The sequence below is a fragment of the Bos javanicus genome, chromosome 20, assembly GCF_032452875.1.
Source record: "Bos javanicus breed banteng chromosome 20, ARS-OSU_banteng_1.0, whole genome shotgun sequence".
Classification (NCBI taxonomy): domain Eukaryota; kingdom Metazoa; phylum Chordata; class Mammalia; order Artiodactyla; family Bovidae; genus Bos; species Bos javanicus.
This window is the reverse complement of record NC_083887.1, coordinates 51,496,658-51,507,476: the sequence shown is the minus strand read 5'-3', so window position 1 is coordinate 51,507,476 and position 10,819 is coordinate 51,496,658.

Below are 10,819 nucleotides of genomic sequence, written 5' to 3'. Positions count from 1 at the left end.
GTGATTCACCAGGAGAATAAAAGCAAATATTATTTAATTTTTTAAAATTTCATTTGAAAAAAAATCATATTATCTAAAACTAATGATAGAATAAAATAACTTTGGCAAGCTATAAATTTGTCAGTGGTTTTGTCTGCAGCAATTAGCTTCAGTCAAAATGGTGTCAGTATTGCTAAAAGAGCTTTTTAATAGGGAGCCAGAATCCATTGAGAAAGTGGGACTTACGTAGGTCTCAGCCTGATGGAATCTAAACTTTTGACCACTTACAGTCTTAATGTAGTCATGCAGAAATTCCACATAATATCCAGAAATTCGAGATATTACCAGACACTTACTCTAAATAACTGGCTACAGCCTATCCCTTATGAACAAATATTTCCTTTTTGCATCAGAGCCAACCATAATTCTTGTAAGAAAATTTTAACAATGTTGTGTCCTGTATAAGCTCTTGACTCATTCCCTTTCTCAGAACTCTTTTTACATTTTACCTGAATCTGTGTTTCCTGAATTGCTATTCCTAAGACTCTAAATAGAGCTCTTTATTCTTTGTTGTCTTGGTACTAATTATTGTTTTTCAACAGTAGAGATAATGTTAGAATAGGAAACCCACTCTACTTTATGTATAATTGTCAAATTTCATGTGGAGTAAAACAAAGGAGTCAAACAACAATTGTAAATTTTCCAATATCCTGATAAAAATAGGTATATATAAAATTTGAACATGAAAAATAAATATTTTTTAAATACAATGCACCAAAAATTGATAAAAGAATTAAACTGGCATAACAAAGTTTGCTCTAGGAAAATGTTTTCTACAAAGATTCATCAGTTCTATGGAAAATGATGGAAAGATTTGATTTCATAAGCTGAGAATCAAAATCACAACAAAAACATCAAGACTAAAATGTCCAGTGATGATAAAAAGATGAGATTTAAGTGGTAGAGTCGACATGTTCTATGTCCAAGATAGAAAGAGACTGTTCAGGGAAGGCTTTGTCTCTAACCAGCCAAAGAGAATCTGGGATGCTAAATTTGGTTGTACTTGCAAAGAAACATTCAGGAAAATAAAAGAGCAATTATCACTGAGCTAAGTTTCAAACTTCTTTTGCTCACTGTTTTTATATTCATATAATGAATGAACAGCATTGTCAAGAGCATTTTAAAGTGCCTTAGGATAGGACTGGCATCCAGCCAGGAAATTAGGCAAATGCAATTCTGAGGGGAATAAAAAAGAAATATAGAAACACAGAGTGGGAGTTGTATTTTTGTATTGCCTTTGTTTTTTTTGTTGTCATTTTTGTACAGTCTCATATTGCTTGTGCAAACCAATTTCTGCAGCAATGGGACTCAAATTCTGAATTTTCTCTTGAAAAGAACATAAACTATTGAGGTTACAGTTAGAGAACGACCTCCAGTGGCTTGTATAAATTACACAGAACAGCCCATAAATTACATTTGTCGCAGATCTGACAACCTCAGAATTACACTGGAACAAAACAAACCAGTGCAATGCTCATGTCAAAGAAATTTCTTATTCCCCAAATGAAATAACCTAATTATGATAGTATTATAATCACCACGGGCTTCCCCAGTAGCTCAGGTGGTAAAAAATCCACCTGCAAAGCAGGAGACCCCGGTTCGACTTCTGGGTCTGAAGATCCGCTAGAGAAGTGATGGGCTATCCACTCCGTATTCTCGGGCTTCCCTGGTGGCTCAGACAGTAAAGAACTCACCTGCAAGACCGGAGACCTGGGTTCAATCCCTCGGTTGTGAAGATCCTCTGCAGGAGGGTATGGCAACCCACTCCGGTATTCTTGCCTGGAGAATCCCCATGAATTTTACCATGTGTAAAATAGATAGCTAGTGAGAATTTGATTAAAAAAAAAAAAAAAAAACACACCAGAAACTTAACTCAGTGCTCTGTGATGACCTAGACGGGTGGGGTGGAGTGGGGGAGGGTAGGAGGGAGATCCAAGAGGGAGGGAATATATTTATACACACAGCTAATTCATGTTGTTGTATAGCAACAAATTAACACAAAATTGTAAAGCAATTATACTCCATTAAAAACAAAAAAAATCAGTAGACAAAAAGCAGGTGGAAAAAAAAAAGAGCATGTGAGTGTATTCTTTGGTTAAAGCTGAACTATCTTGTGATGCAGGCAGAACCTTCAATCTAAACATTATGCATTTTGTATGAGTTTGAGCTGCCAAAGTAACAGAGATGGAATCCTTGCATAAAAATCAGCCATTCTGTTTGGTAAGTAGCAAAGTTAAGCAGGGTGGGGGGGTGTGATGCTGAGTTACGCAGCATACTTCAGATACACAGATGACACCACCCTTATGGCAGAAAGTGAAGAAGAACTAAAGAGCCTCTTGATGAAAGTGAAAGAGGAGAGTGAAAAAGTTGGCTTAAAACTCGACATTCAATAACTAAGATCATGGCATCTAGTCCCATCACTTCATGGCAAATAGATGGAGAAACAATAGAAAGAGTGACAGACTTTATTTTGGGGGCTCCAAAATCATTGTAGATGGTGACTGCAGCCATTAAATTAAAAGATGCTTGCTCCTTGGAAGAAAAGCTATGACCAACCTAGACAGCATATTAAAAAGCAGAGACATTACTTTGCCAACAAAGGCCCATCTAGTCAAAGCTATGTTTTTTCCTAGTCATGTATAGATGTGAGAGTTGGACTATAGAAAGAAAGCTGAGCACCGAAGAATTGATGCTTTTGAACTGTGGTGTTGGGGAAGACTCTTGAGAGGATCCAACCAGTTAATCCTAAAGGAAGTCAGTCCTGAATATTCATTGGAAGGACTGATGCTGAAGCTGAAACTCCAATACTGTGGCCACCTGATGTGAAGAACTGACTCATTTGAAAAGACTCTGATGCTGGGAAAGATTGAAGGCAGGAGGAGAAGGGAATGACAGGATGAAATGGTTGGATGGCATCACTGACTTGAAGGAACTAAAACTTCCTAGAACATAAATAATATCTGATGGCATGCATGCTTCATTCCTCCTGAGTCTGTGTTGCTGCTAGGGAACAAGACCTCTCTGGAGCACTTTATTGTACTTAGACGAATTCTGGAGACAGGAAATGAGCTGGGAATCAGACTCTGAATATGCTCAGTATTAGTTTATCATGAAATGTAAATTTCTGCCAAGGTCTGGAAAGGAAATTATAAATATAACATCTTGGGAAGAAAACATCTAAAGTTGAAATCCCCTGAACAGTGCTGGCCAAGCGTAACTAACATTTTTACACAGGAAAGATAATGCAGGGTATGTTTATGCATAAGTTCATTTTCAAAGCAGGAAAGAAAATTCTCAAGTTTCTCTTGGCCAAAAAGAAAAAAAAAAATGAGGCAGAATAAATTCATCATATCATGTGGCTAGCCCTAAAAACAGAAAGGCCATACCAGTATCAGGACAGAATTATAGCAAAACCCAAAGCAAAAGGTGTGTAGAGCAGCGGGAGGGAAAGTGTTTCCTGATAAATCAGTAGCTCAAAAATGCTATTACAGCAAAATAGCAAACTCGCTTTTTTTTTTTTACTTAATTAATTTATTTTAAATAGAGGATAATTATTTTACAATATTGTGATTTTTTTTTGCCATACATCAACATGAATTGGCCACAGACATATATGTGTCTCCCCAATCCTGAACACCCCTCCCACCTCCTTTCCCATCATATCCCTCTGGGTTGTCCCAGAGGACCAGCCTTGCGTGCCCTGCTTCATACATCAGACTTGCACTGGTCATCTATTTTGTATATGGTAATGTACATGTTTTAATGCTATTCTCTCAAATTATCCCACTCTCACCTTCTCTCACTGAGCGCTGTAAAGAACAAACTCACTTTATCTGGAAAATGATAAACACAATGATTAACAGAATGTGGAAGAGTAAGCTCTTGAAGGCAGTTCAGAACACAAAAGAGGAAAGGGATCTGGAGCAATCTAGATGTTATCTGCCTAGAACAATTTCCTACAGACGTAACTAGGAACCAGGATAAACTATTCAAAATTGTTCCATCCCCTAAGTCTGTGAAGAAGTCTATGAGAAAAAGTTCTTCTCTAATGCTAAACTGGATTCACTGGTGGATAAGACAGTAAAGAATCTCCCTACAATGCAGGAGACCCAGGTTTGATCCCTGGATGGGAAATGGCAACCTACTTCTGTATTTTTGCCTGGAGAATTCCACGGACAGAGGAGCCTGGCAGGCTACAGTCCATAGGGTCACAAAGAGTCATTCACAACTGAGCAATTAACACATAATATAGCAATGCTAAATTGGAAGATATAACTTAGCCTGTGAGCTAACTGACCTTTTTATCTCTTTATCTTCCACTTTCCAGTATAGATTCTAAAAGAGTCCATCTCACATACATGCCTGTGAAGTCACTTCAGTCATTTCTGGCTCTTTGTCACCTTATGGACTGTAGCCTGCCAGACTCCTCTGTCTATGAGATTCTCAAGGCAAGAATACTTGAGTGGGTTGCCATTCCCTTCTCCAGGGGATCTTCATGACCCAGGGACTGACCCTTTGTCCTTTCTATCTCCTGCATTGATAGGTGGGTTCTTTACCACTAGTGCCCCTTGGAAAGCCTCTGCTAAAATGTCTTTTGAGTCTAACCTAGATATTGTGCTTAGTGGCACAGTTGTGTCCATCTCTTTGCCATCCCACAGACTGTAGCCCACCAGGCTCCTCTGTCCATGGGGATTCTCTAGACAGGATTCCTGGAGTAGGTTTCCATACCCTCCCCCAGGGGCTTTTTCTAACCCAGGGATCAAATGCAGGTCACCACATTGAAGGCAGATTAGGTGCTATAAAATTAATATATACTAATGTCACTTCTGCCTTCCATGATGATAAAGTTGTGAATATTCCATTTATAGTGAGGCTTTGAAGTTCAGCTGCCTAATACTTGGTTCACTATCCAGCTATGGGTCCTTCAGAGAGGATGTATAATTATACTAAATACATTTTTTGTTTATTGTGGGGCTGAAATAGTAAATAAAAAGATGTGTTATTGGAAGATATGTTTTAATACTTTGCAATAAGAATTGATTATTATTGTGTTATTTGGCTGTTATTAACATTATTTTATGATAGAAAGCACCTTACAACATATTTGTAGAACAAGGAAATATATAAATAAAATAGTACACCGAAATGAAATGTGAAACGTAGATTTTTGGAAAATATTATCCTAAATTCTTAAGGTAAATTTACTTAAAAAGTTATCATCAACATTTTACCACATTTTTTCTGTTTCTTTCCTATGAATTCATGCATATGCTTTTATTCACATAACAAAATGTATCAAATGCTAATAAGTGGAAAAGTAACTCCTTTTTAAGATGTAAAATATTTGTCCAAATAGCTTTTTTCAATCATATAGATTTTCCTTATCAGTATCTTATTGCAAAATATAAGTTTAATTAAACCTCAGCAAGCAATTAAAAATGTGCATATGAGTTCCTGACATTTACATGAAAATTCTCTTAGGAAAATAAAAAATTTAAAAATCTTCTTAACTTTAAACAAGTCACTATAAATACTACTGAGATTTATATTCTTGTACAAAGTAACCACAAAAATTCAACATGAATTAAATTTAGAAAATGAGATAGGACTTTCTCCAACCTGTTGATGTTGAATTTCAATCCAGCAAAGTGGATTTTGAAATAGTACTTGGTATCTTTTCCACATTATGTTACACAGAGAGATTTATGTTTTGTTGATTCTGTGACATCTACGTTACTATCTCTCTTCACTGTTTAAAGATAATTGGTAAACATCAGAATGGAAAAAAAAATTTTTTTACACATAACAACGTAAATCTTAAAGAAAAATTGATGGATTTATGGGACAAGAAGATGCATAAACCATGAGACTCCAACTGCAATTTACTTATCTCAATATTTGGAAATACAGTTATGAATGTGCTATTCTAGCTAAACAGGGAAATGTTATCCCTCACATGCATCGCCTCTGATTTACACTGAAGTAGAAGGAAAATCAGCCTATATGTATTCATCGACTGATGAACATGAAACTGACTTTATGAATGGTGCATTGCCCACAAATTAGGTACAGATTGTCATTAATGAAAATAAGTGGAGGTAGGGAGAGAGGAACTCTATAGAGATTTCTTTAACACATTTAGCAGTAAGTATTCACCCGCAAAAACTCTCGCTATGCAAATACATGCTAGCAAATAATGAATCCTTTGAAATGCCAGTGTGCTGCTACTTCTTATTAGTCTTTGAAAAGAATATAAGGATGATAAACATATTTTAATCTTCAAGATTGTCATAATTGGAAATAAAAATATTAACATTACCTAATTTAGATTCATTTTCAGATAATCACACCAGCTATCACCATTATAAGTAATTGTGTGAAATAGTCCCAATTATTATTGATTCCTTCACTGTGGACTGGGATATTCAAGTCCAAAGTGACATAAAGAAAACTACAGTTCCTAGACGGATTTTGACTTGATTTGGAGAAACACTGCCCCTATAGTATCACCAGATAATCATTAAAATCCAAAGAAATAAAGGTAAATGTTTATTGCAGAATACTGTGTGTGTGCATGCTAAGTCGCTCCAGTTGTGTCCCACTCTTCACAACACTACAGATGTAGCCTGCCAGGCTCCTCTGACCACAGGATTCTTTAGGCAGGAATACTGGAGTGGGTCGCCATGCTCATAAACAGCTATGTACCAATTAATAAGACAAACTGAAACAAAATATATAAATTCTGAGGAACACTCAAACTTTCCAAGACTGAATAAGGAGGAAATAGAATATCTGAATAGGCCAATCAATAGAACAAAGATTGAAATGATAATCAAAAACCTTTCAAAAAACAGAAGTCCAGGGCTAGGCAGTTTCACAGATGCTGTGCCGTGTTTGGTCACTTAGTCGTGTCCAACTCTTTGCTACCCTATGGACTGTAGCCCACCAGGCTCCTCTGTCCGTGGGGATTCTCTGGGCAGAATACTGGAGTGGGTTGCCATGTCCTCCTCCAGGGGATCTTCCCAACCCGAAGACTGAACCCAGGTCTCTTGCATTCTGGTGGATTATTTACCATCTGAGCCACAAGGGAAGCCCAAGACTACTGGAGAAGGTAGCCTATGACTTCTCCAGGGGATCTTCCCAATCCAGGAATGAAATCAGGGTCTCCTGCATTGCAGGCAGATTCTTTACCAGCTGAGCTACCAGGGAAGCCTGTGTCGCAGATGATTCTAACAAAAATTCAAAGAGGATTTAACACTTGTTTTTCTCAAACTATTGCAAAACACTGAAGAAAATAAAACACTTACTCACTCATTTAGTGAGACCAACATCACCAAAAGGATGATACCAAAAAAAAGCACAAAAATGAAAATTATAGGTGAATATCTCTTATGGCACTTAAACAGGTGGCTCAATGGTAAAGAATTCAAACACCAATGCAAGAGATAAAGGAAACTCAGATTCAGTCTCGAATTAGGTGAAGATCCCTGGATGAGGAAATGACAACCCACACCAATATTCTTACCTGGAAAATCCCATGGGCAGAGGAGCCTGGTGGCCTATAGTCCATAGGGTCACAAAGAGTTGAACATGACTGAACAACTGAGTATGAATGCTGATGAACATAGGTGCAAAAATCTTTAGCAAAATAGTAGCAAATTTAATTCAAAAATACATCAAAAAGATCATACACCGTAGTCAAGTGGGATTTAGTTCAGGGATGCAAGAATAGTTTGTTCTTTTATTTTCTTGTATTATTCATTTCGTGTATTTATAATTGAATTTACCAGGGCATCCACATAGATTTGAAGATTTCTTTATGGAATATTTTTAATAAAAATATGTGTCCCTTTACTAGAAATAGGATGATTCAAGTTTTATATTTTTTAAATCAGTTTTGATCATCCATACTTTTCAAGAAATTACCCATTTCATTGTAGTGTTTATTCTTGGTAGAATAAGATCATTCAATAATATTCACTTCTTATTAAATATATAGAAGAAGCTTCTCCTTCTCTCAGCTTCAGTCAGTCAGTCAGTTCAGTTGCTCAGTCTTGTCCAACTCTTTGCAACCCCATAAATCACAACATGCCAGGCCTCCCTGTCCATCACCAACTCCCGGAGTTCACTCAAACTCATGTCCATTGAGTTGGTGATGCCATCCAGCCATCTCATCCTCTGTTGTCCCCTTCTCCTCCTGCCCCCAATCCCTCCCAGCAACAGAGTCACTTCCAATGAATCAACTCTTCACATAAGGTGGCCAAAGTACTGGAGTTTCAGCTTTAGCATCATTCCTTCCAAAGAAATCCCCGTGCTGATCTCCTTCAGAATGGACTGGTTGAATGTCTTTACAGTCCAAGGGACTCTCAAGAGTCTTCTCCAACACCACAGTTCAAAAGCATCAATTCTTCGGTGCTCAGCTTTCCTCATAGTCCAACTCTCACATCCATACATTACCACTGGAAAAACCATAGCCTTGACTAGAAGGACCTTTGTTGGCAAAGTAATGTCTCTGATTTTCAATATGCTATCTAGGTTGGTCATAACTTTTCTTCCAAGGAGTAAGCGTCTTTTTTTTTTTTTAATGTATTTATTTTAAAGGGTCTTTTAATTTCATGGCTGCAATCACCATCTGCAGTGATTTTGGAGCCCCAAAAATAAAGTCTGACACTGTTTCCACTGTTTCCCCACCTATTTCCCATGAAGTGATGGCACCAGGTTATGGTGATGGGAGCAGTGATGGGACCAGAGTCGGACACGACTGAGCGACTGATCTGATCTGATCTGATCTGATGGGACCAGATGCCATGATCTTCGTCTTCTGAATGTTGAGTTTTAAGCCAACTTTTTCACTCTCTACTTTCACTGTCATCAAGAGGCTTATCTCTTATGTCTCAGCTTAGCTATTTTTAAAATAAATTTAATAATTTTGGCTTTCAGGTTTATCAATTTCCTATATTATTTATTTATTTTTTCTCCTAGGGATGCTTGTTCTAATCTTTTTTCTTTCATCTTTTGTTTAGTATGTACACTCTTCCTAACTTTTTGTAGTACACACTGTAATGATTGATTTTCAGTTCCTTTTCTTCTTTTCTACTGTTAGCATTTATGGTTGTGGGTTTTCTATGATCCACTCCTTTGCCTGCACTCCACACATATCAAAGCTTTAAATTTAATTATTTTCATATATTTCCTACTTTTCCTTTTAATTAGTTTAAGCATTGGATTGAAGGTTTTAGCCAGTAGAGCAATGAAAGTGTTGGGGCAGTCCATGGGGTCACAAAGAGTCAGACACGACTGAGTAACTGAAGAAGTCACTAAGTTGTGCCCAACTCTTTGGTGACCTCATGGACTGTAACCCAGAAGGCTTCTCTATCCACAGGATTTCTCAGGCAAGAATACTGCAGTGGGGGGCCATTTCCTTCTCCATGTGATCTTACTGAACCAGAATTGAACCACTGTCTCCTGCATTGGCAGGCAGATTCTTTACCACTGAGCCACCAGGGAGGCCCCAACCTATCACTAGTAGACTGGATATTTTGTAGCAAAATTAAATGATAATTTGTTATTCTGAAATTGGATGAACTATAACTACATATTTGAACATTAAGGAACCAACAAACATAATTTTGAATAAATTATACAAGGCATAAAGAATACATGTCATCCATATAATATATATCATGTGTATAATATGTATCACATATATTTAATTATATTCTGAATTTGGAAGTTAAGACAGTCATTTCCTTTGGAGAGAAGGGTTACTGAACAGAAGGAGACAAGAAAGGTTTTTGAAGGACTGGTGAGATTCAGAACTTTGATATAGGTTGGTATTAAAATTTTGTGGTCATTTTGTATTGTACACTTTAGATTTGTGATTTTTAAAACCTGTTCTAAAGTTAGACTTTAAAAAAAAAAACCTTCCTATAATTGTTTAAATGTACTAAGTGATTCATTTCAGGATTTTCCTAGACGGCATTAAGTACTGCTATGAGTGTTTCATCAAGCATGATTGATATGAATTCTCATTATAACACTTGCAATGATGCTAAATGCCTTTATAAGCAGTATAACATTTCCACATCTGATTTTTCATCTATAATATGAAATGAATCCAGTTCAATTCAGTTTCTGAGTCGTGTCTGACTCCTTGTGACCCCATGGATTGCAGCTCACCAGGCTTCCCTGTCCATCACCAACTCCCATGGCTTACTCAAATTCAAATTCAGGTCCACTGAGTGGGTGATGCCATCCAACCATCTCATCCTCTGTTGCTCCCTTTTCCTCTTGCCTTCAATCTTTCCAGCAATTACTCCTGTCTTCAATCTTTCCCAGCATCAGGCTCTTTTCTAAGGAGTCAGTTTTTCGCATCAGGAGGCCAAAATATTGGAGCTTCAGCATCAATCCTTCCAGTGAATATTCAGGACTGATAACCATTAGGATTGACTGATTTGATCTCCTTGCTGTCAAAGGAATTCTCAAGAGTTTTCTACAACACCACAGTTCAAAAGCATCAATTCTTCCATGCTCAGCTTTCTTTATGGTCCAATTCTCACATCCAAACATGACTACCGAAAAAACCATAGATTTGAATATGTGGACCATTGTTGGTAAAGTAATGTCTCTGCTTTTTAATATGCTGTCTAGGTTGGTCATAGCTTTTCTTCCAAGGAGCAAGTGTATTTTAATGTCACGGCTGCAGTCACCATCTGCAGTGATTTTGGAGCCCAAGAAAATAAAGTCTATTACTGTTTCCATTGTGTTCCCATCTATTTGC